General features: G+C 38.7%; 1 protein-coding gene across 1 annotated transcript in view; it reads left to right on the plus strand.

Annotated features, from left to right (window-relative positions):
• Positions 1-24,448, plus strand: part of LOC112948206 (ecto-NOX disulfide-thiol exchanger 1) — a gene marked incomplete at its 3' end in the record, with an annotated part of 257,294 nt that overhangs the window by 12,821 nt on the left and 220,025 nt on the right. Inside the window, exon 2 of the mRNA XM_026040430.1 lies at positions 3,749-3,818. The remainder of the gene's footprint in view (positions 1-3,748; positions 3,819-24,448) is intronic.

Consider the following 24,448-nt stretch of genomic DNA (forward strand, 5'->3'; position numbering starts at 1 on the left):
AAAAAAAAATAAAGTAGAAATAGAAAAAAAAAAAAGAAAAAAAAAAAAGAAATAAACTCCAAGCTGCTTCTGACAGAGACAGAGAGAAAAGAAGTCTTTAATTGAGATAAAGGAGGAGATTGCAGTGCTTTTTCTCTTCTATACTTACCCAGGCCCAAGTACTAGGGGCAGGATCCAGAAATTGCCCTTGCTGGTTTCTAATGAAACTAGTGACATGTGTTTTCTTCAAAGTAAAGAATTTAAATAAGTTCTGCTTATTTTTCCTTAAAGTCATAAAGGGATGAGAGTTGCATGCTTGCTGTGTTTAATCTTCTTTTCCAAAACAATGATTTATTTTTTAAAAATAATATGGTATAAAAACTTTCAGTTTTCAAGAACAAACAAAACTCTAGAAAATGTGAAGTCTTTTTCATTAGAAGTCATTTTAACTCAGAAGCCATTTTTTCCTCATGATCTTGATGAAAAGAAAATGAAACAATCTCTGGATCAATAATGTTGAAAACAGTAACAGTCCTGGATGCATGTTGTTTTCTGATGTGCTTTCATGTCTGAGTAATTCTGCATGCTATAAATGTTAGCCCAACTTACACTCTGGCTTCAGCCTCAAATCAAACAAGTGAAAAAAAGAAAGAGTTCTTTAAATGCAGTAAGGCTTGGAAATAACCTTTTTTTTTTTTATAAATGCCAACTTGTCAAAACATTGAAGGAAAATATTGAAGTGTGGCAGTGTGTTTCCAGTTTGTCTGTTGCTGAATGCCTTTTCCTATTGAATAATCATTTCTTCTAGCGTCTAAAGCAGAGGTTCATTGTATGCAATGTATTGCTGTCATGCCACAAGGCATAAAAAAAAAAAAAAAAAGAGAGATTAAAATTATCCTGAGGAAACCAAATCACTTTATTTCAGAGACAAATTAGATTGATGTATCTTACCATTCTCCATAGATTTCTTCATAAGCATATTACGCGTTGAAGTGGTACCAGACATTTTATATATTATAGCAATTTGCATACGTTCATTAGGCTGTACTTTGAAAGGCTTACTGACACGGGCATTTGATGAATCTTTTTTGTGAACCGCGTTGTGCCTTTACACTGAGCAATCTGTTAAATCGCGCCTTTGTCCTTGAGTTTGTCACTACTGGTGAGCGGAGCAAATGGTAACAACTGGGGGAAGGTTTGGGGGGTTCCTTTGGTCTTTGCCCAACATGGGGTAACTGTGGAGGGTGTGATGTGCTTGTAAAAGTGGTGGTGTTAAAGACAGAACAGTGCTCCAATTAAATACTTTTCCATGTGCGATTTTAATACGAGATTAAAAGTTCCAGAAATTTTTTGGAATACTCATACAAGTGTCCATAAATACTTATAATACTCATAAAATAATACTCATAAAAGTGGTTCTGAAATAGGAGCACGGGCATGTTAGGCATAGCAAATCTACGTGTATACTTACATAAAATTGTCTTTATCTTTTATTGCAAACTCTGTGTTATGCAGCTATCTTACCCATGCAATAATTCATACAATGTCTTTATAAATATCTCATAAGCAGTCCTCAGGTTAATAATCCCTTCAGATGTTGTCTTCGGGCAATATTGTTTCTGATCTTATCATGTCAGTAGAATTTTAAACCCGGTTCAGGGTTTGAACGTTATCTTTTGCAACAGAAGTTTTGCTGGATTTGACAATCTCAAAATAAAGATTAACCCCTGGAGTCTACAACTCATTTTAAGATGAGCAACTTAACTTAAGATTCTTGCAGGGAGGGAATCACAAACATCTAGGTGGTTGCAGTGGTTGAGTTGACAAGTGGTAATGCCCGTTACGTTGTGGTAACTTGAGTGTTTGTGGCCTGTAGGGTCTTGGAGGGAAGGCCTATAATCATGCAGTCATGAAAAAAAGCATAAGAGATGAGAGGGGGTAAGTTGGGAAAGTGCAGGGGATTAATCTATGTGCATAAAGAACTGTTGCAAGAATAACTGATGGCGAAGGAAAAACAAAAATGGGAGAGAGTACCGTAGAAAATAAAGGGTAAGCCACCCTCTGATCTTGCAGTTGTTTCTTATCAGTCTTACCTAGTAAATAGCTCCCACTGCTTTTAGTGGTGATATATGGCTGATGTTCACATTAACTGTGTTCTCTTTGTGATTTCTGTATTCCCTATTGTGGAAATCTCCTTTGGGGAATAGGGGATGCAAAGGGCAGAGATAGCAGTGTTATTCATGCCTCTCTGGTGGAATCTGAATTTCTGAGCCTGGCTTGTCCATAGCTGCATCAACAGCAGGAAGGGCAACACAGTCGATAGACTGAATAATCCTGAAAATTGTCATGTTTATATGGATTGCCTCAAACTATGTAGGGAAGACCAGTCAGGGATTTCTGTACTTGTTGTTCTTGTACACAAAAGTAATCAGCAGCTACAAATCAACGAACTGTTGCTGTTGTAAAAAGAATTGACAAAATCTCTCATGCAGTTGCTGTATCAAAATTCCTACTGCTTCTCAGAAAGAACTTTATCTTTCTGACTGGTTATTTTACAGGAAAAAAAAAAAGAGCAATGAAATAATTACCCACACTGATATTTACATTTCATCCCTCTTCTTGAAAACTACAGCGTAGTGAAAGAAGCAAAGGGAGCCTGGAGCTCCTTTGGTGGCCCCAGCCCTTGGAGAAGGTGATGCTGGCCCTTCAGTTGGATGTAGCACATAGTTGCTCCCAGCCAGGTGCCCATGGATTCACATTGCACGTGGGCTGCTTGGCATCTGACTCATCTCTCTGTGCTGGGATGATTCACCAGAAATTTGCCTGCTCCAGAAATCATGCTGCGGGTAATGGTGATGCAACTGTGGGCAAAAGCTCAGGGAAAATTGTAGGGAAGGGAAAGAGGCAGGACACTTTCTGATGTGGGCTATTTTTCAATATTTATTTATTTATTTTTTGTAAGAGCTGTAGCTGTATGACAGTGTTGTGTGGAACAGTATTTCCTGTTGGAGGTTTCAGATACTTATGCCTGTAGTAGCTATGTGTGATGGTCAGAAGTTGATGTGGTCTTCTCAGAAGAAGTCATTGAACAGGTCTTAACTTGGGCAAGTGACCATTAARAACATATGAACTAATTTTTCCTTTTTTTTTTTTTTTTTTTTTCCCCTCTTTTATGCCTTCTAATGGTGTGGACTTTTCCTTGTTTTGTTTTTAGCTTTCTTAAGCACATTAAACTTATCAAATGTACTATTTCCTATGTCATTATAATGCACTGCTTTTTTTTTATGTGGTTTCCTTATTCATGCCAGTGTTTTGTTGTAAATTAGAGGCAGAATATTGCTTAGATGTACATAGTTTTTTAGCATTTTTCTAATACATTTATATTTTGTGCTATGCCACTGACAGTCCTGCATATTGAATATGTTGATTTTGTTCTTTCATTATAGATGGTTCTAGCAGAATTGGTATTCCGAATTACGATGCGTTTTCTGAAGCAGTTTTGTACTAATTTTGAACTCCTGTGTGGAAGATGCATAAGAAGCTATGCAATGTTATATATATCTTAGATATAATATCCTGTAAATTATCATAGCAGTTCATCACTTTTATCACCCACATGTCTCTTGTGATGTACAGTTGTGGAAGGACTAGCTTGTAAACACATTTCTAAATAGTAATTTTACACTGTGACTTTTTTTCTCTTTTCTTTTATGTGCTTAAGCCATTTACTTTTAGTGAATTTTTAAAATATATATTATCTCTGTTGCAGATTTGGACTCTGAACCTGAAGCAATTCTTGGTTACATGCTTAAAACTTGGAAACTATCTGCAATAAATAGGTATGTGCATTGGATAAATTCATATTTTCTGTTAGATGATTCAGCGTGTGTGTAAGTTTTGTTGACAGTTTGATGTTGAACTTCTTAAAGCTTTTGATAAATCTCAGCTGCCATGAATAGGACAGTATGATAGATCTTTGTGGGCTGAATTTTCAATAGCACATGTGGCATTTGTATGGCAGAAATTGGGTAGTGTATGATGCTCACCATTACTCAGAGAGAAATGTGTACTCAAACCTACAAATTTGACTTTACACTGAATAAAAAGGTGAGTTTCCATGAGCAGATAAGTATTTTTGAAAGTAAAGTCTGTGAACTGGATAAAGAAATAGCTCTATTATTAATGATCGTGTGTTTAAGAGTATGCTTTAATATACGTTTCCCACTAAAGGTAACAAAAGTATAAATGTGAGTAAAATACTGAGAAAAAAAAGGCCACAAGGAGTAAAAACTTGGGCATGCCAAAGTTGCTGGAAATTTTCTCAAGGATTTCAGTGAATCTGGTATCCCATTTGGAACTTTAAAAGAAAACATGCAGAGAGTTTCAGACATACATTCTTGCATATAGTGCAGCAATTTTTAGGTGATTTGGTTTTTAAAAACCAGGTCACACCTAATGGAGTGCTTGACATGCTGCTGAGCTACTAGCAATGGGGAAAGGGAAACAAGAAAAGATTTGGAAGGTTTTATTCTTTATGGAGAATTTACAGATCTAAACAATCTTTGCATTTTCACTCCAAAGAGCAGCTGTTTAATCAAATGGATGAGTGTGATGAGCTTAATTTGATTGGTGTAAGAAACTCAGAAAAGATTTGTAGTGATGAAGACTGAAATGTTCTTAAAATGTAGGGCAAGTTCTTGACACTGGGGACACCTACAGAAAAGAAAGATTGGGGAGTAAGTTGAGAATTAAAGTGCAAGGTATTGCTATAGTGTATTTCATCTGTAGGTCCTGAGACATTTAACAGAGACTGGAGAAGGACCATAGCCTTCACTTTATGTATGGAGTCCTGTACTTGCCTGCATCACTGTATTTATGATACGATTAGCACATGTTCAGGCAGGTGTCCATTGGAGGGTCCTATGTCTAATAGTGCTTTCATGCTGTTTGCAGAAGGTCTCAGAAATGTTTCTGGTCGTGTTTACCAAATCTGATAAAGTTCTATTTTATTTTCTCTTCTGCTCCTTTGTCATGCTTTCCCATGTCTTTGGTTTTCTCCTCTTTTTTTAGTTCATTTTGAGTCTCTGGAGGTTGGCAGCAGAGGAGTCTTGCACAAGGAGGAGCTTTAGGGGAAAAAAAAAAGAAAAACATAGCAGAAGGAGCTTTGCTTTTTACCAGCTCTCTGGGGAGCCTGCTGTAAAAGGAAACTTGCTGTCCTTCCCGTAAATTTTCTTTTGTGGCCAGCTCTGCTGGGCGTCCCCTTTGTGTCCTGCGAACATCTGTGCTGCAGCTTATGTCCAAGCCCAATTGGAGAACAAATGTGTGAATCTGCTGCTTATTCTGAGCAGGAAGCTGCTGCTGTTAGCAGGGCAGGTGGCCTTGGCTCACCTGTGGCTGCTAATCCTGGTCGGGGAGGAAAGCGTCCGCCTGTCCTCCCCCCTGTCTCCATATTCCGTGGAGAGGCATGTTTCCCTGTTGTCCTTCAGGCACTTCCCAGTGACTGCAGTCACTTTCTCCATGAATTTTTCCCAAGACGTCCTGTGGTAGGAGGAGAGCAGCGAGCACTGTGTGGCTTCCATGGCATGATTTGTTTTCCATTGCTCCTGGGAACTTCTGCCTGCGTGCACAGAGTCATCCAGGCACCACCCAAGGACACCACCCTTCTGCTTAAGGAAGAAATCCTTAAGCTGTGAAGCATTCGGGCCGCAGCTCAGAGGGTGCTAGGGCACAGGGGAAAAGTGGCTTTTTCCCTTGGAAAGCTTGGAGACCCCAGGAAAAGACCTGTGCAATTTCTGAACACAAAACAGCTCATTGAGCGTAGTTTGTGAACCTCAGCTCAAACAGCTGCCCTAGCAGACTTGCCTAAAGCAACCCTTTGCTTTGAGGGGAGAATAAAAGAAGAAAGCAGCAGTGCTGCCCTGTTTGCAGAAGCGCTTTCCCACTTGAGCTTGTTCAGCAGCATTTGCAGAGCACGGGTGACAAGCTGCAGTCTTTGTGGAGTGTGTGAGCGTTGGGGAGAAAAGCTAAATCTGTTGTGCCAAGCTGGCTCCGGCTTCTGCTTCAGGGTTTGGTGACAAGCCTGGAAGGTGTGGAAGTGTCTGTGAAAAAAAACAGGTATGATGGCAAGCAATGAAGGGAACTTGGTGGTGGGAGGAAGCTGGGGGACATGAGGTAAGTCTGAATTAGCATCTATCAGTTCAGGAACGAGTGTGGCTGGTTTAGCAAGAGGATGCACCAAGTAAGCAACTTCCCTCAGATGTTTGGGTTGGAAGGACTCAGAAATAACAAATCTCCCCAGTTGACATTAACTGAAATAGCTACTGGACAATTTTATTTTCCTTCCCTTTTAATAAATGAGCTCTGTTTGGATGAAAGTTAAGTGAGTTCTGGAGCTCTCCACACCAAGTTTGAAGTTGGCTCCTTTCTCTCCAAATCTCTCTGCCAAGGGCATCCCAATGCATTGCAGGCAACTCTGTGCACGTGAATCCTGTAGTATGTGCAGCTCCATGTCCTGCCCGTTTGTGTGTGCACTTGTTACTGAGGGGAGGATTGGTCTGGCTGATTGCACAGTGGGGAGTGCTAATCAGCTTAAAACTCCAGCAAAAAATCTGGCCCTCTTTAAACGCTGGTGAACAACTGTCTGTCTGCCATCTGCAGCAGCCTTTGCAAAGCAGCAGAAGAGCTGCAAGGTTTGTGTTCTGAAACCTCAGAGAAATAGATGACATGCTCCAATTTATTTCCTAACAGCATGCAAATCTGAGACGTTAAACATAGAAATTGACCTCAAACTGTGTCAAATGGGCAGTTTATCCATAAGGCCTGCATCTCAACCATCCACATGGCAAAACCAAAGCCTCTCTCCCGTGCCATATCAGCACGCAAGTGCTGAGGTCCCTAGGACCAAGTGACCTCCTGTGGCGCCGAGGTTGTCCCTGCACAGCACATTGTTGTGGCAGGGTGACCTAGGCCACAGCGAGGTTTTGTGAGCCCCATGCAGCAGCAGGGAGGGCGACTGAGCACCCTGCAGCTGTGGGTCGCTCCTAAGGCTCCTCTGGAGCTACTGGCTGGCTGGTTTCCTCCCTTTTATTTTTCTGGGCTGTGAGGTGGGAAGCTCTACCAGGCAGTGCCAAGGGTGAACTAGTGTTTCCTTAAACAGCACCACGCTGGAATATCTGAGCGAGGCGGCCGCGTTCATGTGAGAGAGGGGGATCTGGCTGCAGCTGCTGTTGTGATGTGCAAGCTCCTCAGGGCCACGTCCTGCAGGCAGAAGACAAGATCCCCAGCCAGAAGGTCTTTTGAGCCCCAGCACACAGATGTTTTGTCCATTCTTCGTGTTGTTTCGGCCTCCGTCCGAAAAAGATCTCAGTGAGCTTTGGATCAGACTCCCAGAGCAGCCGGGAAACAAAGCAAGGCTGTGCATTAGCCAATACTTCTGGACAGCAGCTGTTTGGTTTGGTTAGAGAAGGTGTCAGCTTTTAGTGCTTCCCAGCTTCTTTTTAATTTGCCCTGTGCTTCCTCAGCTGGGCAGCACACTGTATGTGGTGATGTGCATCTCTGCAGCAAGGCTATTTTGTTTATCAAAGTTCCACGAAGAAGTTGCACATTAAAACATTTCCAAACGGGCTCCATGCTCCCCCTGTTCATCTTCCTTTGCAGTGCTAGGAAATGCATGTTTGCAGTTGGTGGTTAGTAGCACATCGCTGTGGTACAGGGGATCTGGGAGCAAAGCCTCCCCCGGACTCCCTGGGAATGCTGTGCATGAGTCACCTTGCTACGTGCGCCCTGTGTCCACAAGTAATGATGCTCTCCGTTGCAGATCGAGGATGTCAGTAACCTGCTACACAGCTGTCAGGCCTGAAAATTTAAGCACCAATAAGCAGCTTAGAAATAGTGTTGTTTAATATTTGCTACCACTACAATACCAGAAATTCTAAACACAAATGTCACGCTAATTGCAAGCAAGTGAAGGCAACCTTTCTGCATATATTGTTTAATGTCTTTAGGGTACTTCATAAAGAGACAGTGCCCTGAGGACCAGAGTGGATGTATTTCACCCTAGGGAACCCACCTAGCTGATTGTCACCCTTGGCACCTCCCAAAGCATCACGCATATCACTACTCATGGCGCATGCCTATTATGAAGACAGTAAATGTTCAACTTCAAGTTAGTTTTTTATTTACTTATTTATTTTCCAAACAGTAAAGAAGTGGATATGATCTGCTATTGATTCTCTTATGCCTTTTTACTTTGCTTGCTTAAGGAAACTGCTGTGGGATTGGATAGATAAGCACATGCGCAGATTAGTAGTTTCTGTAGAAATGATAATTGTGCATTCTGCTTCTTGCCCCAGTGTGAGTGAGCAATGTGCATTACTATTCATTACACAATGACTGGGGCTGTAATCTTTCACACACAAAAGTGTGTGGTAGTCAAATGTAGCAACACAGGAACTAAGTACCAATATTTTGTAAAGACAAGGTGCAGAACGCAGCGTATCATAAATTGATCCCAGGAGGACAGACCTAGAATTTAAACTGTAGTGCTTTGAATATATGCACGTTGTAATTGTATTAAACACTTTGCAGCAATTTGTATTGTATTACAGCTGACAAAGTATTTTACCTCCTAGTAACTAAGTGAATACCACTGATATTTATTTCCATATTTATAATTACATTAATTGCTTTGTGTATTAATAACAAACAGTACTAAGTGTCATAGCCCAAGCTGTATCTGCCAGTAATCCACATGCAATTTGTTTTCATATTCAAAATATAAAATTAAGCAGTAACTACCCTTTTTGCAAATGTGCATATTGATAACTTTCTATAGAAAAGCTCCCTTCTTTACCGAAATATTGTCATATTCATTATCAAATGTATTGCACATGCAATGTCTTGCTGAAATAAAGAGAAAATACTAAGAGGTCAGAAGAAATCTGATGAAAAATAGATTAATAATCGGTTCACATTGGCTAGGACTTGTGACATTTCCCAACAATGCTGAAGTTTGATACAGCTTTTTTTTCTGCCCTTAAAAATAGTCTCTTTCAGAAGCCTCAGCCAAAAAGACCAACATTCACTGCAATTTTTACTTTTGTAACATGATTTTATCTGGGATAAAAATAATGTAGCAAAGAAGCTTAGGAAAAAATGATTAGTTTTCCAAAAGGAACTCTTATAAAAAAGTTTCTTTAACCTATTCAGGATTCTTGTTTTCCAGCTTTTTTTTTTCCCCCCACTATAATTATGCTGCTTTTTTTTTTCTTGCATTGAACTCCTTGCTTAAGGCCAACATTTGGAAGAGGTGATGGTGGTTCTGGAATTTTGGAAAACACTGGTGTTTGTCATGGTTGCAGCGTAAATAGTCAGTTCAACTTAATATTGCAGGTGTATGCTGAACTACCTGGGGAAGAGCAAAGGTTGATTAAATTCACAAAATAAGGCGCTTCGTAGTTTTCTAAATATGTCACACAACCTAAAATTAACTTGGTTATTTACCTGTCACACACCTGCTAATGAATCCTGACGATCTCAATCGACCTGCTGCGGAGAACTTCACTGTCACCTAATGTTGCTTCCTCTGTGTCTTCTCCGAAAGGAAAACATGGCTGTAGTGTTCATCATATAAAGCAAAAAACACTGCTTGATTTTATTTTTTTTTATGTTATATTATTTAATACCTGCAATTCCACGCCACTACTAAATTAATTACATTTGATTAGTAAGGCTATAAAAGAGTGCTTCATTTTTGTGAGTATGCCTGCTGAAGTTTAATTCCCAGGAGATGGCTTCTGTGATAATTGGTGTTGGTTTACTTATATCACTGTATTATTGAAGAAGTAAAGTCGAGGATGTTTTCATGCAAAATATGACAAAACTGTAAAGCTTTAAAACACTTAGGTAATATGGTAAATAGGATTTTTATTTCTAAAATTAGAATCACCTGGGAATGACATGTTTAGCTGTGTGTATCTAGTAGTTATCAGGATAAACAAGGTATATGCAAGAAATTTCAGAAATAACTAGCTCTAAAATATTCTTACCTACATTCTTTTTAAATACAGAAATACATTATTTAAATAAAAATGCAGTTATCCCACTTTAAACCTGAAAACAGCTATGGATAAAACTACAGAAGTCCAGATTGGATTATGAAATGGTATTCATTTCCCTTCTCTCCATGTCTCCCCAAGCTTTGCAGAGTCCTGGATGAGAACCAACCTTGACCCATAAAACAGACATTGCTTTAGCATCAACATGGGTAGGGAACAATAGTCCAGCTGAAGAGATTTCTGGCCTGGGGTGATTTCTGTCAGGAAAATGGAGCTGGATGGAGAGACATACAATATTTTAAGCCGCGAGGCAATGGCAAGCTCTTTGCAGACAGCTGCATGTTCAGCCTTTTTGGATAGACTGGTTAAGTGCTAATTAAGTGGACAAGTCAGATCTCAGCATGCCCTTTGGGAGAAGGCTGCCTTGCTTCAGCTTCCTATGAAAATTTTGGCAGAGATGGGTTTGAAGCTACGAACAATCTCATTTTGAAATATGACGGGTATGATATGGCTTGCTAAAACCTAGTTTACTGGATTTTACTCGATTGCTACCACTGACAGTGAAACACTTAAAAAAAAATGCAATTTTGAAAAATGAAATTCATCATTACATTCAATTGATTTCCTTTCCCATTTGTTCCCAGTTATTAAGGCATTTGTTTAGATGTATTTTTTTTTATCATTTCCATGATTTTTCTTACTTGAGTCATTCAGTGACAAAAGCTGTAGTGACCAAGCAGCTGTTTCCGTGGTGACAAATTGAAGTGTTAGAAGCACCAGGTAAAAGAAACCTGTCAACTAAAAATGGAGCAAGTTTACTCACAAAAATAAGCGGTTAAACTGTGTAGGAGAATGACTTGGAAATCTAAAAAATATTGTAATATATTCAAGCCTTTGATATATCTGAAGATGCCAGCACACAGGGAAGCATCACATCGTAGTGAAGCACCGAGGGATCTGTCCATTTCTGAGAACACTGACTGTTGTCTGTTTCACTGGAAATAGATAAATACTTGCATAATAGAGCTCCAGCAACTTATATTAAGTACTTGATTTGAGTGAATAAATTTAATTGTAACAACAAAAAAAGGGCTTCTTGTTCATCTTCTAGGCTAAGGTAATAAACAGCACATCCTTAATCAATAAACATCCTTGTTATGAAGACCTATCTCCTTAATAAATTGTATCTTAAAAGAACTTTGTATTTTGATTTTGAGTACTTCTGCTCTATCATGGGTCCAGAGGCTAATCCATTGAAAATGATGGTGTTGCATTACACCTATATAAAAGCAGGTGAAATCTGAGTGTGTTCAGTGTATGCACTGGATCTAGGGGAAAATCTAGCAGAATCTAAGCGGAAATTTAGGAAGCTCCTTTAGTAGGACCCAAATAATACTGTTTTTTCATTAAAATGCTATTTGGGGCGTATGCTGAGAGCACCAGAAAGACCCTCCCTCCGTATATGTACAGTGAGGATAAGAGTTAATTTCATTCCCATCATGAAAGCTCTCAGTGGGAATATTGTGCCTTACCTGGGCTCAGATGTTATTTCCAATAAATATGGAAATAATGGCTCACAGTGCTGCAAACTGTAAGGAGATCTCATGGGAAATCTCATCAGATTATGTGATAGGTTTGAAATTAATCCATGTCCCCACTGTATTTACACAATATGTGATTGTTTCTCTGATGGCTTATAAGGAAAGGTAAACACTGCCATCCCAAATCAGCAAGGGGACTTACTGCAATGCATTCTCTTGGTGGAGACCAAATTTCTTTGTATCTGATGAAGTCAATTGGCAAAATGATTATATAACTTTCTTCTTCTGCAGATATATTGTTGTCTGTGTTTTAAATTAGTTTGTAACCTCATTATACCAAATGATCATCTTTCTTGCAGCTCTTTTTGCCTCCAGCTCAGCAGACATTATTCTTCATATTATCATTATTTAAAGTTTAAAACAGAGGAAAAAATGTTGAGTGCTTCTTGCTTCTAGTGTAGGTATTGCCCAGATATAGATCCATGTATCTATCTGTCATTCTGAGGTTGCTCTGGTGAGGCTTTACTTGTGGCACTACTCTAGTCTCTGCAGTCTATTTTGGGATTGCTCCATGTCAAAAACTGTCTTCTCCCTATCTTTCCATGAAGGGCAGGACAGCATCATCCTGCAAAATGATCAGTATAATTTTGTTACACTCGTAAGCAGTCCATGTCTTAAGAAGGAGGGGATACTCTCCAGCCTCTAGACTGAGCTTCTTGCGTCCTCCTTGTTTCGAAGTGTGACCATGGATCCTAAAAGACCATGGATCCCTGAAAGAAGGAGGCCAGAAAAATGTTTGCTGCTCAGGTGTTATTAAAAGCAGTGAGAGAGGAATGGTTCTCTCTAATGACGAGCTTCTACCCTTCAAGCTTTAGCTTGAATACCAGAAATGTGTATTGGGAGCCATCACAAAAGAAGAAGCTTGCACTGTGTGAAATGCTACATGAGATGAACATCTTTTTTAAGCAAGCTGACTTTCCACATTGCTTTTGTGACCATAGAAATGAAAACAGGGAGCCTCTGCGTATCTTCAGCTTCTCTCTTTTGCCTCTCATTATTCTAGTTTCCGTGTAGCTGCTTTTGTAACTGTATCCTGCCTTTCTTCTCCTGGACTTTCCTGAGGCTTCCTTCATGTAGTAAAAGCTATCCTTTCTCCAAAGCTTCTCTTTTGTTCCTCTATAAATTCCTTCTTTTCCTTGAAAATTGACCAATCCAGTGAAGATCGTCTAGGATCTTCTCTGTTAGCTTTTTCTTTCCCATGTACTGTCTGCTCTAGTTCTTTTCCCTTATTCTCTGTGTTTTCCTTTAATCTTAGCTGAACCTATCTCCTTTTCTTCTCCACCGATAGCCACTATCAGTGGCATACAAAAGATTAATCAGACAGCCTCCATTCTGCCTTTCTGCAAATTTTGAAGGTTCACATAGGCATTTGGTACAAACAGTGTCTTTCATTTGCTATAAACTCTAATTCTGCTTAGAGCTTTTATTTTTTTTAGCATTTCAATAGGCTATTGTATCAGTGTATCAGCAGCCGCATCTGACACTAGTGTCAAAATGCAATAGATATATGGCTTCCTTTAATTAATCATGTGGAACGTAAAACAAGAGAAAACCCACATTATCATTTATTTGCTCTAATATTGATGCTTCCCAGATTCCCATCATCTTTATCAGATTTTAAATAAACATGTGAGTATCTTCTATAGTCTTGTACATTTTCTAAACAGTGGAAACCCCCCCAGAAAAAGCTTCCTTTCTGCCTCTTGGTAGAAGGATTTGCCGCTTCATTTGTAACTGTATGTTTCCCTGATGGAAAAAGGAAAAAGGACTATATAGCTCTTTGTTTACCCTGTTAAGCTATAGTAGTTTGCATGGGGCATAAACCATCTACAGAACCATATGCTAAATTTTGGTCGATTAATCCCCAATGTGAACAAAAAGGAAACCCCAAATGGTGATAGAGGTGCTGCTGACAGCATAAATACAAGACAGTGAGGTTGCAACAGAGAAGCTCAGGGTCTGGAAAAATCATTATTATTGCTAATAATGTATGAGATGGAAAGAAGTCAAGTTGTTTCAGAATCAATGTAGGGTTTGTTAGTGAGAATCTAGGTTAAAAACAATTATTACTATGCGTTAAGGTTTTCAGTTGAGTTATGCGGGCTTTTCTAGCTTTATATGGTGAGAAAGTAATAATTTCAGTGCATCTCTTGCTTTCTGAAGCACTGAAAAAAAAATGACTGCTATAAGGTACTTAAAATTGTGTTTGTCATGGAATTATTCTTTGTTTTGTCATCTGGAAGCAAAATTATCATTGCTGTCCGTGCACCAAAACCTCCAAACAGAAAGTTTTCTGAAATTTCAGTACATGGAATCCTATAGAAGTTCTGCCTCTATATTTTTGTTTTCACATGCTGTAATGCGTATTTGTTCAAACAGAGAAAAGCTTATCTATTGATAAGATAGCAGTGATAAACTACTTCAGTTTTCATGCTTACCTACTGTTTTCGTTTTGGCATTAAATTCCTGGCTGGATCCAAAAGCTAGATAGATATGGATTCAAAAAAGTTACCTTGATGCCTCTTTCTGCCAACCCCTGTGACCCAATTATAAAAAAGAAATTTACTCATCCAAAGGACCATCCTTCTTGTATAGTTCAAACTCCACTAGATACCTAGAGGACTGTAATTTCATCACTTTCTCTGAACTGAATTAATTTTCAGGGGATATACAGGACCTCTCCTTTTACTGTCATAAGAGCAGCACTTTAGATAGTTACACTGTTGATGTCAATCTGTTGAATCTAAATAACATGCAAATTGTGCATCCTAGACTCATCCAATCTTGTTGTGGGTTATGCTGTATATGCTCTGTTAATCCTTTTGAAAAATTATTGACTACTGGATATCTTTCTTTTACTACCATAAATCATATCTTTTTTTTTCTGTCATTGACTTTTAAGTTCAAGGGCCTGTTTTATTTCTCATCAGAAAACAAATTTCTCACTGTGCTTAACATGAAATATTCAGGGATATGCCTTCCATTTTAATGGAGGTTCATCAGTCTTCCCTGCCTTCTCCTCAATGAATAAGTGGCTTTTGTGCAATTTACAGGATGGGAACATGTGAAAAGAGAAAAAAGAAACAAAAGCAATTTTTTAAAAGCTGAAAGGTAACATGACAATAGTTTGCAGTACTAACATATTTGCATGTATAAGAAAAAATAATTTGGAACTCTTTCCTCATTTGCCAATATTTACCTTCACCTGTTAGAATAGTGAGCAACACAAACCTTAAAGTAGATTTTTAGGTTTACTCTTCTCGTCTCCATCTATGTCTGCTTTTTAGCTGAACCATCTTGGCTACCTACCAAAGGGCTGTAGAAATCTACTTGTGAAAGAGTTGAATCAAATCACATTGTTTTTAAAAAGAATTTGCTGCCTTGGCAAATACGTGCATTTAGGATTACTGACCACCTAGAATAGATACCTGCCTATTTCTGCCTCATGAGTAGAAAATGAGCCTGAGCTCGTTTAGATGTGGACATGCTATTTTATCAGGTGAGTCCAACTCAGTGTGTCCAGAGATTCCTGCCTGCTGCTTTTGACTTGATAGGCCCTGATTTCTGCTGAACAACTTTGCACTGTTATTTCTGCTCCTCTTCCTCTTGTAATGCCTTCTGGTATGAAGCATGAATGAGACCCCCTTTCCCTGCTCCCACTCAGAGGTTTAATGAGTCTTGTTTTTGGGGATCACAACATGGTCTGACTGGAGCACAGGCTGCAAATATTTTGGCATTTGTTCCTTGCTCTACTGCCAGCTTTTCCTGTGATTCTCTATTGGCCTGTGATTCTAGCTTCCCTTGCTCTTCAGTAGGAGCACTAATGCTTATTTATGAGTGTAAGATGCTATATCAGCTAGAGATTTTGGAGGTTTTCCTCTGTAAGGCAAAATTCTGCAAAGTTCAATAAATTACTCATTGCTGGTATTGTTATTAACATCATTACTATCATTATTTTTGCACTGTCTCCCAACTGGGTTCTCTGTATTCCTAAAGAGTTGTTATTAATGGAAAATTCTCCAGCAAGAGGTGCCCCTTCAGCACTCTTTTAAGCAATGAAAGTCAAGGAGGCTCGTTTTGTTACAGGGCTCACTGTACGACGGAGGGCAGAGGCAGTATTGCTCTAGCTTCAGGTCCATCAAAACCCAGGCATTTTCTGTGTGGAATTGCTGCCGCACAACATGATTTTGAAAAGCAACTTCACATAAAAAGTAGCATGAGAAAATAATCCCCGTGATGTTAGTATCTGTGTATAACCAGTAGCTAGCAAGAAGCTCTTCCTGAGGTATTCCCAGTCATTTGAAGAAATGTGCATTCTGGAGTACATTAGTTTTTTTTTTTTTCCTCTCTTTAAACAAATGCTTTCTCCTAACAAAGAATAGAGGTAGTTCTCTTTTGGCAAGCTGTTAAGGGCACTTTGCTGGAAGTGTTTGTGCTGCTCTCTGATCTTGCTGTCTGTTTATTGGTGGCCTGCACAAATGGGCACAATCCCCAGAAAAATGACAGCAGGCGTAAGTTAATTAAACAAAAGAACCACAGCAACATGCTCTTGGGAGAGGGAGAGCAAGCAGCTCACCTCCTGCTGACAGGGTAGTTGACTTTCCTTGTGAATTATTTCCCAGCCCTGCAGTCTTTCCCTTCAGTGCAGCCTTAGCAGGGTTTTTAGCTGGTGGAAGTTAGAATTAAGGGTTTTGTTTTGTTTCGTTTTGTTTTTGCCCTGAAATATCCTCCCTATTAACAGAACCAGCCTGCTGCAGTTCCTTCTTCCTCACGAGAATATATATATATATATATATATTTAGTTTTATTGAAAGTGTTTAGACTGGATAATTTGAAATATGAGGAGTGCAGGCAAGTTGTATATTTGAAGCCTGAGGACATCTTCTTTCTGAGAAATCTTTCTGAAATTATCTTTTGGTGAGTAGAACTTGTTCCATTCCATACGTGAAAGAAGCTGTTGTTTGCACATATTTTGATGGGGCTCAGACATTGTCACGTCTAGATGGTATGATGCATTTCTTTATATCTAGACAAAATTTAAGACTTCCAGAAGCAAGTAAAATAACCTCAAGTTACACATATGACAAGTAAAATAAAAATTCCTATATCTGTTTCTCTCTCTGTTCTACCCTCTTCCTCCTGCCAATTATTTTTTCCCTTTGTATTGCCTGAATTTTAGCAGTGTTTTCTTTTTCCAAAAGGCTTTGGTGACCTCTCACACATAGTACTGCTCTGTGTGAAATTTTATTACAATGAAGTCATCATAAGAAAACAAAAAATAAATCCTGGTGAGACAGTTATTACTATTACTTTAAAAAGGTAAAAACTTCTGGAGAACAGAATTGCAGTAGACTGATGATACATCACAGATGAGCTGTCTTTTCCCAATGCAATTCCTTGTCTAAGGCGGATATGAGGAAACAAAATATTCTGTCACCAGGCTCGTGCTCCCTCTAACAGCAGCTTGGTGTTTACTGTTGTTAGTAGCCACCTGCCTCCCTTCCAATCCTCCTCATGCAAAACACAGTCCTTTCAGAACAATCATTATAGGTTTGGAAAGGGCAAAGCAGTTCTCCAAGTCCTACTGATTATGTTGTATAGCAACGCTACTGTGTGCTGTTTCTGCTGCTTGGAAGGCTGGTAGCTGCTTGGCAAGCTCAAGAAGAAGCTTCTTTCCAATAACAGTGTTTTGCTTTTAACCCAGAGTGTAGTATTATTTTTCTAGTGGTGTGATTATGAAAGAAAATATATACAAAGCTAAAGAAATATTCCAAAATATTTATAATATAATATTACGATGGGCATAAAATAAAGTCATTCAAAGTACTTGAATTCATTCAAGTATTTTCTTGGCTTTTTCAAAGAAATAATTGTTGCATAGAAAGTCTGGCCTGAATAAGAATTATTTGATTAAAAGAACACTGGCCCAGGTCTTGCGCTTGGCTCTCTGTAGGCTTAAGCATGCAATCATTTTTATTGCCATTGTTGAAACTAGACAGACTTAAATAGGGCTTCTCCCACACAGATTATTTAATGCTGTTACGTTTCAGGAAAAGAGCACAAGTGAACTGAAAATAAAATCCAGAACCCATGGCTTCAGAAAAGTGTGGGGCAGCATCTGAAGGGAGCCCTGGAGCTGGTGGGAATGGCAGGAATAGCACTGTACAGTGAGGAACAGAGAGCTGAAGAATTTGTGAGGATGGAGAAGTAGCATTCTTGCCCTTGAGAACCCTTTGCTTCAATTGCATCCAGACTTTGTTCTCTCTTAACCTGTTGCTGCCTATAACAATATTTTCAAATGTAATTGGCATTCCTGCCATCTGCCTGCAATCGTTTGTGGAAAGCAAGATGACCTACCCTACCTAAGAAATACAATTCCCTAAATACGAATCAGCATAATGAAAAATTAGATATGTAAATAATATTGAAATCTTTACAAAACTTCAAAGAACTTGCATTCTGTTCTTTGTAATCTACATTAATGAACTAAAAAGACACATTACATTTCTGCAGATCGAGACAAGGAAAAGGAAAGTGTCAGAGGCTGAGACTCCTAAGACTCTGGGCAGAGTTTCGTGCTGTTGGAGAGATTTTTGTTTTGCAAAGTGAATAGTAGCTGATTGTTACAGCATTGTCTGTGCTCATGGCAGGAGTTCAGAAAATGGCTAAAACTCACACAAGAAATATAGCTGAAACAAAGTTTTAAACAAGAAGAATCCTGTCCGCAAAGAAACCTATGTGCTATAAAACTCTGTGTGCCAAGAATGTGACAAGCAGGGACTCAATGGATAAAGAAATAGCAACAAACAAGCCCAGCATTTCCAGAGGCGATGGAAATGTGCTCAGGGGGATGATGCAAGCTCTCTGTGATTCTGGGTGTGCCACCACATCTTTCCGTTCCAAAGAAGTCCAGCAATGCTTGGTGTGTCCTTAATAGTTTGGAGCGACTTGGCAAGAAGTGTCATGAAGTGTTTACTTGAGATCCAGTCCCAGGGAAATATGAAGCAGATATTCATTCAGTCTGAAAGCTATGAGAGGAGAAAAAACAGAGGTGCAATTATTTACCCCAAGGCATCTGATTTTTTCAAGTTCAAAGAGAACAGATGTGGTTCTTCTTGTATAGTGGTGAAAATTTGCAGGCTTTATATAGAAAGTATATTTATGAACAAATAAATATCTTTAAATGGTGCCTAAAGGCAAAAAAAAAATACCTTGGCTTTATAACAACATTCTAGAGAATTACCGCAATAGTTTGTTCGTGTTAAAGTAATTGATATTGTCTGAAGAGCTACTGCTATAAATAGTAGCTCCACATTAGTAGGGCTAGCTACAGTACTAGCTAACTACACTATTAGTGTTCTGGAATATATCTGTGTACAAGATTTTTGTTTATTTTCAGTAGCATGACAGAAAGGAAGGTAGCTTCATTGTATAGTAGGGTGGATTGGGGTACTACTTGAAGGTAGTATGGATCAAGGGAAGAAATTATTGGCTTGAGTTTCCTCCTGGTGGTGAGTACTTAGAAATAATATTGAGCAGAAATGAGAAAGCTTAACTCTCCTGGAGCATCTCTGAAGATACTATAGAAGAGAATCATAGAATGCTTAAGGTTGGAAGGGACCTCAGAGGTCATCGAGTCCAACCCCAAAGAGCACATTATTATTTTGATTCCTCATCTACTTTCCAAAATAGCCGGGTAAGTCTAGAATTACGGTTTTATTTATTATAATAAATATATTTTCAGGAAAAAAAATAAAGCAAATTTTTACTGGACTATGCAGAAATCATGGCTGTCTTCAAAGACTCAGTGAGAATCAGGAAAGGATTAGGCAATTCAGGCAAATTAGGCAATTCAGCCTTAGCTGTTTGAGATTTTATTGAGTCCATTCACTTTGTAGATCCTGTGGATTAGTTTGAACTGTTTCTGGTCTATACTTTGCATAAGTTCAAGAGATTTAGCATCCCTGGAGAAAATGTAGGATAGAGACAGCCTCTTTGAGTTTCTGTAGACAGTCCCTTCCTCCCCTCTGCTCCTTTGCTTGGAAAATCAAACAAATAGTATTTTTCTATCCATCATTAGATTTTTCATGTTCAGAATATAAAATACAGTTAAAACTTTTTTTTTTCATATGGATGCTGTGGCTGAGTGAGGAATTGTATGTTTCTCAGTGAATTGATCTAAAATTCTAGAATTTGATCTAAATTTGCATCTTAAGTTTTGCATATTGACTTCTTATTTTGGGGAAGTGTGGATTGTTTCCATACTGTGATCTGAAAAAAATGCTGACTGATTGGTGTTAATGTTTGGATTTCAGTACTCTGCATTTGCTTGCTGACCTGCTTTATTTGTATATGTTAGTAGGACACTAGTCAAGGCTAGTGTTTCAGACATTTAAGACCATGATGAAGGATATTTTATGTGAAGGGCAAAAGACAGTTTTGTGGAAGGGGAGTGAGGGTGGCGGGTCTCTAGGTTGTGGAGAGAAGGAGGGAGTGATTTTGCAGTGTTGTTCTGATGATCGGGTTAATGGTTTATACTCATCACCCATGAGTGAAGATTAGCAGAAAGAGAAAGGAGAGAGAAAGGACATTCAAAGGAAAACCCTGAAAACAAAAATAGAAAAGCAAGAAAAAAAGAGTGAAGTAGAGAGAGCATCTGAAACAAGTCTGCCGAGGAGCAAAGAAGGTGTAAAGGCAGCAAAGTCTCTGTTAGGCACTATGTGAGTCTTCACTGCAGTTAAAGGATATTTCACAGAATCACAGAATATTCAAGGTTGGAAGGGACCTCTAGAGATCATCCAGTCCAGCCCCCTGCTCCAGCAGGGACACCCAGAGCACGGGGCACAGGGCGGCATCCAGGCGGGTTTGGGAGATCTCCAGAGAAGGAGACTCCACAGCCTCCCTGGGCAGCCTGTTCAGGCTAGTGATTACATCTAGTGACTTGAGGATCTCTGGGCAGCAATGGAGATGCAATGATACAGAGTTCAGCTTGGCCAACCGAAGGCCTAGGTGCACGTTTCGGTTGCTGTCACTCTGTGGTCTGAATTTGCCTTGACAACCATTCCCAGCCAAGGAAAGCAGATTAAGGTAGCACACAAATGTCTCTGAGCTGCAAACATGCCTTTGTTCCCAGGGCAGGATTGTCCTTCTCCATTCCTTGCTTTTCTCCCCCTCACTCTGCATTTCTCCTCTGCTTCACCCATTAGATAGGGGTTGTCCCTAAGTAAATACATAGCATGGAAGACTTCCAGGAGCACCTTCTTAATCTGACTTAATTCACCTTCCAGTTTGTATATGAAAACCTAATAGGGTCATTTTTCACCTTTATTATGGTAAAAAAGATAAAATTACAGGCAGCTAACAAACTTCACTGTGTGCAAGTTGTTACAGGTTCCACTTAGCTATCAGGATCTCTGCCCATCTGGGGAGGATTACTTAGAAGGGAGCAATCACTGACAGTTCTCCACCAGGAGCTTTACCCAATGATGGCAGGTAAATCATAGAGCAGAGCTTGGTTCTGTCTTTCAGCTTTGAGAAGTGTAATTGTAGCAGTACTTTAGCAAACATCTAGTTAATCCGTGCAGGACTTTCGTTCAGTATAGTTTTTGAAAATAAATCAGGAGTTTGTAAAAATTGTTGTCTATATAAGAGCAAAAATAAAGTCCACATGGAAGAAACTCCATCAGGATCTCCTGGCCTACGAGTAAAATAAAAAGGAGGACAAGGCAGGATTTCCTAGGGATGTACTTTCTGTGCCCATGAGTCATATTTTTCTTCCCTTTGCTATTGTGATTGTGGTTTTTTTCTTTTTTTTTCCCCTTTTTTTTTTCCCTTTTTTTTTTTCTTTTCTTTTTTCAGTACTGCTTACCCTATCATTATGGGTAAAAAAAGTAAAAGGGATTGTGATATTTTCTCAGCAGTGATGAAAGGAACAGGACACTTCAAGGACATGCTATAAAAGTTGTTAGGACTGCAATATGCTCTATCTTCTTCTAGATGAAAGTGCAGCGTATGGTCTGTACTGGATTAATGTGATTCATTCTGAAGGATGCTAGCTATACCATAAGCAATGGCTGTTTTGCATATTTACATATTAACTTATTTTTTATATTAACTTTGTGTTTTCCACAGAATTTGGGGTGAATATTCTGTTAAAGCTATAAACTCCATGGAAAGGGGCCAAGCAGTTCATGCTGGCTGATTTCCAACAAAAGACATCGTTTAAATACTTAGTACCAACTACAGAGGGATATTTGAAAACTAGCTGCACACTTCAGTCTATTTTTAAGGCGCTTATTAGGAAAAAAAAAAAGATAAAAGCAAAAAACCCCCATTTTTTAAAGACCTTCCAAAATATTAAAGAGTATTTAGTAGTCCTAGTTGAATATATTTTAACATAAATTGATGTGGGTTGGCTTTTTTCCCCATTTTTGGTAGAGAGGAAGGGAAGAGAAAGAAGGTCTGGTATTGGAAACCACAAAATGAAAAACAACAGATGTGAAACAGTGGCTTCTGACTTCCTTCATATGAACACAAATGCATCCACTTAGTAACATCATTTAAACCCCCTCTTTTGAGGCCATGGAAGAAAAGAACATGGAAGCAATTAATATGAGTCTAAAAAAGAATCCACAAAAAGCTGTTTTGCCTTGGTGAATGTTTCTCTACATTTCTTTATGGTTTCTATATACCCAGACAAATTAGCACAAGGAAGTAAAGCAGCACTTCGGGTATCATACAAGATTGCTATGCAAGACTGTAGTGTGAATACAACTTTAAAATGAAATAACTACTGCCTCACTGTGCAGCAGAGCCACTCGTATTGGCTGAAGTGAGAATGGAGCCTCTCATGATGTACCAAAATTCAAGCTGTAGTTCCCTTTAAAAATAATAATTAATAAGAATTTTAATCCAATTACACTAGCAGTTCGAGGAATTAGTGGGCTTTCATACTGATGGTATTGTGTGAAACATTAGTTGAGCTATGCAGCTGAAAATCTATAGAGGATTTAATTATGACAGCTACTGGTGTTTTTCAGAACATCAAAGACCTAGGTTATGAAGTAGATGTATTACATGAAGTAGAAATTGATCACAATTTTCTAAATATTAATTTTGTATACCAAGCAAGAACATGGTTATTGAATAGCTGCTGCTCCATTTTGTCTCTAGTAGTTACTTTTATCTGGTGCAATATGAACTTGCCTTCAACAGAAGCTATGGAAAAAAATACTGTCCTTTAATTAGCTTACAATATACTTAATATAGTAATTAGCTTACAATATACTTAATATCACAATAACATGCATATATGGTTAGATGTGTACCAAGTGTACCAAGGTTAAAGGGAGATTGATTTATCTTAGAGTTAATGTTTTCTAATCAATGTGACCTGAGATTTTTTGGGTTTTTTTTTTTTTTTTTAAATTCATAAAGAATTTAGGCTGCAGCAGGGATACCAATCTTCTCAAGACATGTTTCTTGGCAAGAATGGTAGGAGACATGTGCTGTTCATGGCAAAGCAAGAACAGGTTTTTCCAAAGTGGGCTGAAGGATGTTCTCTTTTATTTTGTTTTCAACATATCCATAGGAAGCCAGAAGCAATCTCATATTTGTGGTGCAGTTTTATTTACTGAAAGAATGTCATGAATTTTTTACATATAATCTGTACCATGAGGTCCTAGGTCTTATGAGAAATGATGCCAATGTGAATCTGATTTGTGAGAGGTCAAGGAGGTAAATATTATAATCCATGTACCACATATACCATGTGTATTGCTTTTCGGTTTTGTGCCAAGTGTTGATATTATAAACACTGCTTACCTCCATAACTGGATAAATTCCCCTGCTGAAGCTGGAGTTTGGGTATCACAGAACAACAAAATGATGCAGTTGTTTGTGTGTTTACTACATACCTGCTGGTATGAAAGGATGAAACCACATCAACATCAATGGAGTTGCTCTCATTTTTTATGCACAGCAGTATTAATTCTCTGTCATTCCAGCACAAGACTTGCAGAAATCTGTGGCTGTCACATTTTTAGAGAGCCTCCAACTCAAAGTAATTTTGTTTATGTCCTCCCATGAAAACAAAACAAAACAAAAGAACAACTAGCGCCATTTGGGGGAAAATCTTGATAGGTTTGTTAGTGATAATGCTGTGTGGATTTTTCTTACATTATTTGATACAAAATAGGTTGGATTGCAAACAGCATGCAAGTGTGAAAGTAGATCTTCTGATGGTAACAGTGCTAGAAGAATTTCTTCTGTGAAGAGCTTTGAACTGGTAGATAATCATTTTAGGTCCTTTTGGCCTAACAGACCTTTTCCAAACCTGTAAAGCTGACAACAATTAAGGAAAAAAAATGAGGTCCTTGCTGGGAACCGCAGCATTTGTATGAGAAATGAAAGTGGGTTATTCTGGATGTAGCATTCAATGGAAACATGTTATGTCAGCATCAAGATGATGTTTGAAGGTCCATCTGGAGAGGGTGTGTCCACTTCTCCTGCCATGACATCTGCTTAGAGGCAAGCATAAAACTCCCCGCTTGAATCACGCCACTGCTACAGAGCTGGCAAACTCGCCTTCCTTCTCTTTGTCTCATTATGTTTGATGTCTAATCCTTGAATGGGAAGGACTGTGGTTTAGTAAGAGTCCCAGTGGAAAAGAAGGTTTTAAAGAAATTGTGAAGAGACAAATGGTAAGTTCTCAATACCATAGTTGATGTGAAATTTAGCTCTCATTGTGGGAGCATGAAAGTGTCTGTAAATGGTTTACTTCTTACATATAATGATTTATTATATATTATCATA

This window comes from Nothoprocta perdicaria, unplaced genomic scaffold (genome assembly GCF_003342845.1).
Source record: "Nothoprocta perdicaria isolate Ctin4 unplaced genomic scaffold, notPer1 scaffold_257, whole genome shotgun sequence".
Taxonomy (NCBI): Eukaryota; Metazoa; Chordata; class Aves; order Tinamiformes; family Tinamidae; genus Nothoprocta; species Nothoprocta perdicaria.